Here is a 7,828-nt window from a genome sequence, read left to right as displayed (position 1 = left end):
TAGTCAGTACTCTTTGGCAACACTACAATTTATAGGCATCAATTCTTCTTCAGGCTTCTTTGTTCATTGTCCATCTTTCAGATGCAAAAAGAGGCAACTGAAAATACCATGGCTTGGATCAGAAGCATCTTAGTCTTTAAACTGACATCTTTCCTCTTCATTGCTTTGGAAGTATGATAAATGGAGAAAAGATTATGGTATGTAAGATTTCGTTGTGCTCGCATTCACAATGAACACCTATGAAAGCAATTGTCATATAAGCAATGCATTGCAGTGTGTAATTCTGCCGCAAAGTGTTCTCTTTAGAGTGCTAAAATACAACTCCTTGAAGCTTACGGTTTGCCTGAACTAAGCCATGGTATTTTTCAATTGCCTCATAGGCAAGTAAAAGTTAGACAAACAATAAGAATGACTGAAGAAGTATTGATGAAGAATATTGAACATACCATGAATTGCCAAAAGAACAAACAAAACTGTCTTGGAGGAAATGCAACCAGAAGGCTCCTTAGAGGGGAAAATAATGAAACTTCAACTCAAATGCTTTGGGCAGGATTGTCAGGATATGCAAATCCTTGGGAAAAGGCATAATTACTGGAAAAATAGGTTAGGGGGAAAGGGAAGACTCTCAGTGAGATTGATTGACACAGTAGCTACAACAATGGGCTTACACAGAGCAGAGATAGTGAGGACAGCACAGGATTGTTGGTCACTATGGGTTAAAGTCAACGTAACGGCACCTAACATGAACAGGATATACACCTAGGAGTTAGTAGGGTTGCTAGTTCATAGAGAAGTTTTATTTCTAGGTTTTTCTGAGAAAGAATCATTCAATTTTCCACAATGGTTGTGCCATTTTACATGTTCATCAACAATAGAAAAAAGTTCCAATCTCCTCACATCCTGGCAAACATTTGTTGCTATTTGCATTTTTAGTTTCACTTGTTTACTTTTTAAGTAGTATTTTTGCAGAGAGTAAGATGACATTTCATTATAGATTTGATTTATATTTGTTAAAAGGGTAATGATCACGAACATTTTTTCATGTTTGTTGGCTGCTTAGATGTCCTGTCCTGTCCTGTCCTGTCCTCGCTGATGAAGATTCTGTTCATTTTCTTTGAGCCTGTTGTGATTGGGTTGTTTTGCCTTTTTTGTTGTGTGTTTTGTGATAAGAGTGATACAGAATAAAGAAAATTTCAAATTCATTGTTCATAGGGTCACTGTGAGTTATGGTTGATTTGACAAAATCTAACAATAAAACAAAACATATGAGATGAGTTGTTTCTGAATATATTTCCCCCAATCATTAGGTTATGTATTTACTCTCAGTAATGTCTTTTGATAAGTGATAAACTTCATTTTTATGACTTTATCTTCTCTTTTTACACTTCTTATGATATTTATTAATCTATTTTTACATTAAACCCATAGTTTTGTCCCAGGAATCTTTGTTTTATGTTTAACATTTAGATAGTTGATTTTTTAATTTTTTTTTAGTTTTTGGTGTATGTAATGAAATAGGAATCTTGTTTCATTTTTCTGCAGATGGGTATCCATTTTTGTCAATGCAGTTTATTAGAGATGTTATTTCTCTCCCGTTGAATGGACCTCCACCTCTCATCATAAATCAATTGCCCAGCGATCTGCTGTTCTTTTAAGCTCTGAACACTGATGAAGAAGTTGATGAACTTTGTGTTGAATTTGGCTTGGAACTTAATGAAATTACTTTGGAGAAGGAACTTATAAGTACAGAACAAGATCGTGAAAAGGCATCCAGGGCCTCTGATGTTGTTCTTTACAAAATTGACATGCCTGCCAATTGATATGCTCTCTTGTGTCTGGAAGGATTGGTCTGAGGACTTCAAGTCTTCAAAGGAAGGATAAAGGCTCCATTATATAAACAGGTAACATCTAATGGAGAAATCCATAGATTGACTGTGGCAGAAGAGACAGCGAAAATACACCCTTATGCTGTAGCAGCCGTTCTCCGCAATATGAAGTTTATGAAAGATTGCTATGACAACTTCATTGATCTTCAGGAGAAATTACACCAGAATATTTGTGGGAAATGATTGTTGGTCACCATTGGCGCTCATGATTTGGACTCATGATTTACATTCACCACAAAGCATCCTTCAGATATCAAATTCAAGCCTCTGAATAAGACCAAGGAGTACACAGCTTGTGAACTAACTGATGGAGTTATACAAGACTGACGATCACCTTAAACATTATTTACTGATCGTTGAAAATAATAATTTAATGATCTACCTAGATCATTAATTAGTAATAATTCATTAGTAAATAATTACTCCACCCGGTAATCTATGGCAGCAATGATGTCCTTTCAATACTTCCAATTATAAGTGGAGTTCATACCAAAATAACACTAAAGACTAGAGACATGTTTATTGAATGCACAGCAACTGACTTTACTAAGGCAAAAATCATCTTTGATATTCCTGTCACCATGTTCAGTAAATACTATGAGAATCAGTTTACAGCTGAGGCAGCTGAGGTCGTTTTTCATAGTGGGAAACCACATGCTTTTCCAGAATTGGTTTATCAGAAGGAGAATGTGAGCATTGATCTCATTAACAAAAAAGTTGGACTCAGAGAAACTCCAGAAAATCTTGTAAAGCTTCTGACCAGGATGTGTTTAAAATCAGAAGTCACATGCAATGGAAATCAGATAGAGCTTGATATCCCTCCAACCTGAGCTGACATCATGCATGCCTGTGATATAATAGAAGATGCTGCTATTGTTTATGGATATAGCAACATTCAGATGCATCTCCCCAAAACATACTCCATAGCTAATCAATTTCTTCTTAATAAGCTTACAGAACTTCTCAGGCATGACATGGCGGCAGCTGTGTTCACTGAGGCACTTACCTTTGCCCTGTGCTCCCAAGAAGACATTGCTGATAAACTTGGTTTGGATATTTCTGCAGCCAAAGACATCCGTATAAGTAATCCTAAAACAGCTGAATTTCTGGTGGCATGCACAGCCTTCTTCCTGGTCTCCTGAAGATCACAGTAGCAAACCGCGAGATGCCCCTGCCTCTGAAATAGTTTGACATTTTGGACATTGTAGTAAAAGATTCTACTAAAGACGTTGGTGCAAGAAATTACAGGCATCTCTGTGTTGTGCATTACAGCAAGAGCCCTGGGTTTGAAATCATCCAGGGTCTGCTGGACAAAATCTTGCAGCTGTTCGACGTACCTTCTGGTGAAAAGAAGGGGGGTATGTGATCAAAGTTTCTGAAGGCTCTGCTTTCTTTCTGGGGCGATGTGCCGAGGTCTTTGTCCAGGGTCAGAGCATCGGCAAGCTCAGAGTCCTGCATCCTGACGTCATCACCAAGTTTGAGCTGACCACGCCCTGCTCCTCCCTGGAAATGAATACTGAGCCCTTTTTGTGAAGATGGGACTGATGCGACTCCAGATGTCCCCTTCTCCATCTCCAACGTGCTCCACCCTCCTCACAGGGGACCTCCCTTTGTGCTTTAATGTTTAATAACGAATCACTGCCTGGAAAAAAAAAATAAATACATTGTCCATGGGTAACAACAACAATTCATTGGCGTCAGGTTGACCTAGCTGACCTTCCAGAGAATATTTAGAGGCTATAAATTGTATGAGCAGAGTTTGCCTATCTTTTCCCCACAGAACAGCTGGTGGGTTTGAAGCACCGGCCTTTGCGTTGGCAGCACAACTTTTTACTCACTGTTGTCGCTGTTAAGTGCCATCGAGTCATAGACGACTCATAGCGACCCTATAAATGAAAGTCCTCGGCAAGTCCTCGGCACTTGCTGTGTGACTTTCATCCTTTCTCCAGGTTGATAGGGTTTCCGGAGGCACGCTGTTTACGGAAGTGGATGCCACTCCAGCTTCCGAGCTTGTTTTAGCCAGGGAGCGCCACCAAACACTGTCCACCATGGGTAATCGTTATCCCATTTGACACATCATTGTCGCAGTGTTCAGCTTCACAGCACCCACAAGTTACCTCTCTACGTTACGTGGACACGCCAAGGCTATACAACCTAGAAGACTGATCAAAAACAATGAAAAACAGGCCTGAGGGCCGCAGATTAGAGTCACCCACCTTTGGCTTGATAGCATCTCTTTCAGTCCACTAGGCCAACTGGTCTCTCTGTGTTGTTAAGTGCCATCAAGTCGTAGGTCATCTTAATAGCTAGTTTAATTCTGAAGTCTCAGTGCTTTCCTATTAGCAGAGATGACTGTCCTTAAACCAAAACCAGGCTGTTTGGATTACAGAAGTTGTGTACAGTATGCTTTGGTATCTGGGAATGTGAAATTTCTGTTTTGTTGTTTTTCTTCAACATTGCTATAGTCACTTGGGAGATCTTCTCTTTCTTCATTAGTTTTTGCAATTCAGTAAACAGTATCTGTGATACTCGTATTAGGATTGGATTATACCTCTACATTGTTTTAGGTAGAATTGAAGTTTTCATTCTGTTAAGTCTTCCAACTCAAGAGCATGGGATGTCTTCTCATTTTTGTAGTATTTCTTTAGTCTCTTATTTTAAAAAGTACAAAACTCTTGTAGTGTTTTACTACATACACTGTATAAGTCCTTTATGTTCATGATTAGATAGATTTCTAGGAATTAATCTGAAAACTAGAGTAAAAGATATTTTTCTTTTTTATTAATATTTTTATCATTTATATATATTGTGTCTCAAGGATGTACATTGTGTTTTATACAATCTTTCATTTGCATTATATTTTACCCATGTATGAGTTTTTTCCCCTTTTAATTTCTTTATTTTTCATTTTTGAGTTGTTGTTGCTGTTATGTGCTGTCGAGTTGCTTGCGAATCATAGTGACGTACAACAGCTATGAATCTTGCTCTGTCCTGTGTCAACCTTACTGTCTCTGACACACCTACCCCTACTACCCCAGTCACTGAATCAATCCATCTCGTCAAAGATCTTCCTCTGTTGCACTGTCTCTCCTCTCTCTCAGGCATGATGTCCCTTTCCAAGGACTGGTTTCTCCTTGCAACATGCCCAAAGTATGTCAGATGAAGCTTCAGAATCCTTGCTTCCAAGAAGCAGCTTGATTTCACCCTCTCTAGGACTGACTGACCTGTTTGTTCTACTAACATTCCATGGTATATTCAATGCTCTTCTCCAGCACCGCATCTCAAAGGCATCAATTCTCCTTCTATCATCCCTAGTCATTGTCTAGCTTTATGACGCATAGTAATTGCAAAGACGATGGCCTGGATCTGACCTTAATCTCCAGACTGACACTGTTGCTCTTTAGTCCTCTGGAGAGGTCCCTGACAGCAGACTTTCCCATTGCAATTTACCTTTTGATTTCCTGCCTCCTGATACCAAGAGTGTTGTTATGGAGCCAAGCAAACTAAAGCTTTTAACAATCTCAATATCTTCACCATCTATCATGATGCTGCCAATAAGCGTAATGGCAAGAATCTGTTTTCTTGATGTTGAGCTTCAATATATATTGAAGGCTACAGTCCTTGACTTTCTACAGCAAGTGTTTTAGGTCCTACTTAGTTCCAGCAAGCATGGATGTGACATCTCCATAATGCAGATTGTCAATGAGTCTTCCATGCATATGTCACATTTCTCCTCATAGAGCTGAGCCTCCTGGATGATCTGTTCTGCATATACATTGAAAAGTTATGGAGATAGGACACACCCTTCCTGATTTTGAACTATACAGTGTTTCCTTGCTCTCATCTAACAACTGCCTACTGATTCAAGTATAGGTTTTGCATAAGCACAATCAAATGTTCTGAGATCCCCATTCTTCTCAGAGTTAGCCATAGTTTGTTGTGATTCTCACAGTCAATTACCTTTGCGTAGTTAATGAAACACAGATAGACATTCCTCTGGTACTCTCTGCCTTCAGCTAAGATCCATCTAACATTAGCTACAATATCCCTAGTACCATGGCCTCTTATAAACCCAGGTGCACTTCTGGCAGTTCCTGTTTATGTGCTGTTCCAGCTGTTTTTTGATAATTTTCAGAAGACTCTTGCTTGCATGTTGTATTAATATTGTTCGATAATTTCTGTCTCATCACTTTTCTTTGGTATAGGAACACCTATGGATCTCTTCCAGTCAGTTGGCCAGGTGGTTGTCCTCCAGATTTTCTTTCTGATCATTGTTTGTTAATGGGAAAGAATACAACTAATTTTTGTGTGTTGATCTTATACCCTACAACATTCACAAATTCTATTAATTCCAGATGTTTCCTTACAGAGAAATTTTATATTTTCTACTGACACCATGACTTCAGCAATGGGCTATAATGTCTCCAACATGATGAAGATGGCACAAGATAGAACTAAATTCAGACAGGCTGTTCCTAAGGGTCACTACGAACCATATGTGACTCGAAAGTACCTAACAACAACATGTACAGGATCATGCCATCTTCACACAAAGATAATTTCACTTCTTTTTTTATTTGGGTACTTTTTATCTTCCTTTATTGTCTTACTATTCTGGCAGGACTTCCATTACAATATGAATAAGAGTAGCGATGATAAAGATCCCAGACTCATATTCATTCTCAAAAGGAAGACTCTCAACTTTTCTCAATGGATTATAATATTGGCTTTTGGTTTTGGTTCTATGTTGAGACATTTCTATTTTCATTCTTCTCTCAGTTTTAAATCAGAAAAATGTACTAAATCTTATTGAATGCTTTTTCTTTGTCAAATGAAAGGATCATATATATTTTTTCTTTACTTAGTAGATTACACGGACAGATTTGCTAATGTTGAACCACTTTTGTTAACCTGGTAAAAATCCCACTTGTTTATGATGTATGTTTTTTGTTCTTGTTGAAAATGTTCGTATTTGTATTCATAAGGAATATGATATAAAACATCCTCTGTCTTGTGTTATTTTTACCTACTCTAAGTATTAGAATTAGTGTGGATTCGAGAAAGAGTTAGATGGTGTTCTTTCCTCTTCAATATTTCTTAAGAGTTTGATTAAGATTGGTATCAACTTTTCCTTGAATGTAGGCATGTGACTTTTCGTTGGCAGTTTGGTTTTGTTGAGTTTGTCTTTTGGGTGTTTTTTTTTTTTAATGGCATCTTCAATCTCTGAAAAGCTTGAGAAAATTAAATATTTCTTAGGGGAAAAGTAAGAGCAAATAATATTCTGCTGTACAGATATACCAGTATAAAAATAACACAGATGATTCTAACAAACCAAAGACAACTTTGCCTAAGGATAGGAGATATATTTTCTTGTCAGGATTCTATATACTAGTTTGTACATTAAAATAAAATCACACATATTTCAATTGAAGGGATATTGAAAGGAGAATTATATCTTGTGTTCCACACATAAAACATCAGAAAATAATTTAGTTGTTGCTGAACAGTTGTTACTTTTGTGAAGGATGTTGCCTGCATGTTTTTAGCTGTGCAATTCTCTTGAGCAAAGTGATAAAGGTGATGAATGTCTGTTTTGAATTAACTCCTGTTACAGTGAAGTGTCAGTTGATCAAAGTTCTTTCAGTCATGACAATTCAAATGTATCTCCTCTTTTTATAAAAATATGGCAATGCTTGCTTGAAATGCTACAACTGACAAGAAGTACAACTCTGTGGAGATAAAAGATAAATGAGAATCATTGAATTGATTTTTGAAATGCCTTTGTCAGATTGCACTGGACAGTGTGCAACCACTCAATTTGTAGAGTTGCTCCCCAGCCTGTCCCCTTGAATCTCTACACCAATTTCACCCAAGGCTAGATCTTTAGAGATTTCACAAAGGGGAAAGATGAACTTTAGTTTCTTTTTGAATCTATGTATGAA

General features: G+C 37.7%; 1 pseudogene; it reads left to right on the top strand.

The window, feature by feature from the left end:
- The window catches only part of LOC102855373, a 71,369-nt pseudogene extending 67,950 nt beyond the window's left edge, over positions 1-3,419 (top strand).
- Positions 3,420-7,828: the final 4,409 nt, after the last annotated feature.

The sequence above is a fragment of the Elephantulus edwardii genome, unplaced genomic scaffold (genome assembly GCF_000299155.1).
Source record: "Elephantulus edwardii isolate Elephantulus edwardi_28Jun2011 unplaced genomic scaffold, EleEdw1.0 scaffold00108, whole genome shotgun sequence".
In the NCBI taxonomy this organism is placed as follows: Eukaryota; Metazoa; Chordata; class Mammalia; order Macroscelidea; family Macroscelididae; genus Elephantulus; species Elephantulus edwardii.
Note: the sequence above shows the minus strand (reverse complement) of the source record. Positions and strands in the feature narration are given on the sequence as shown.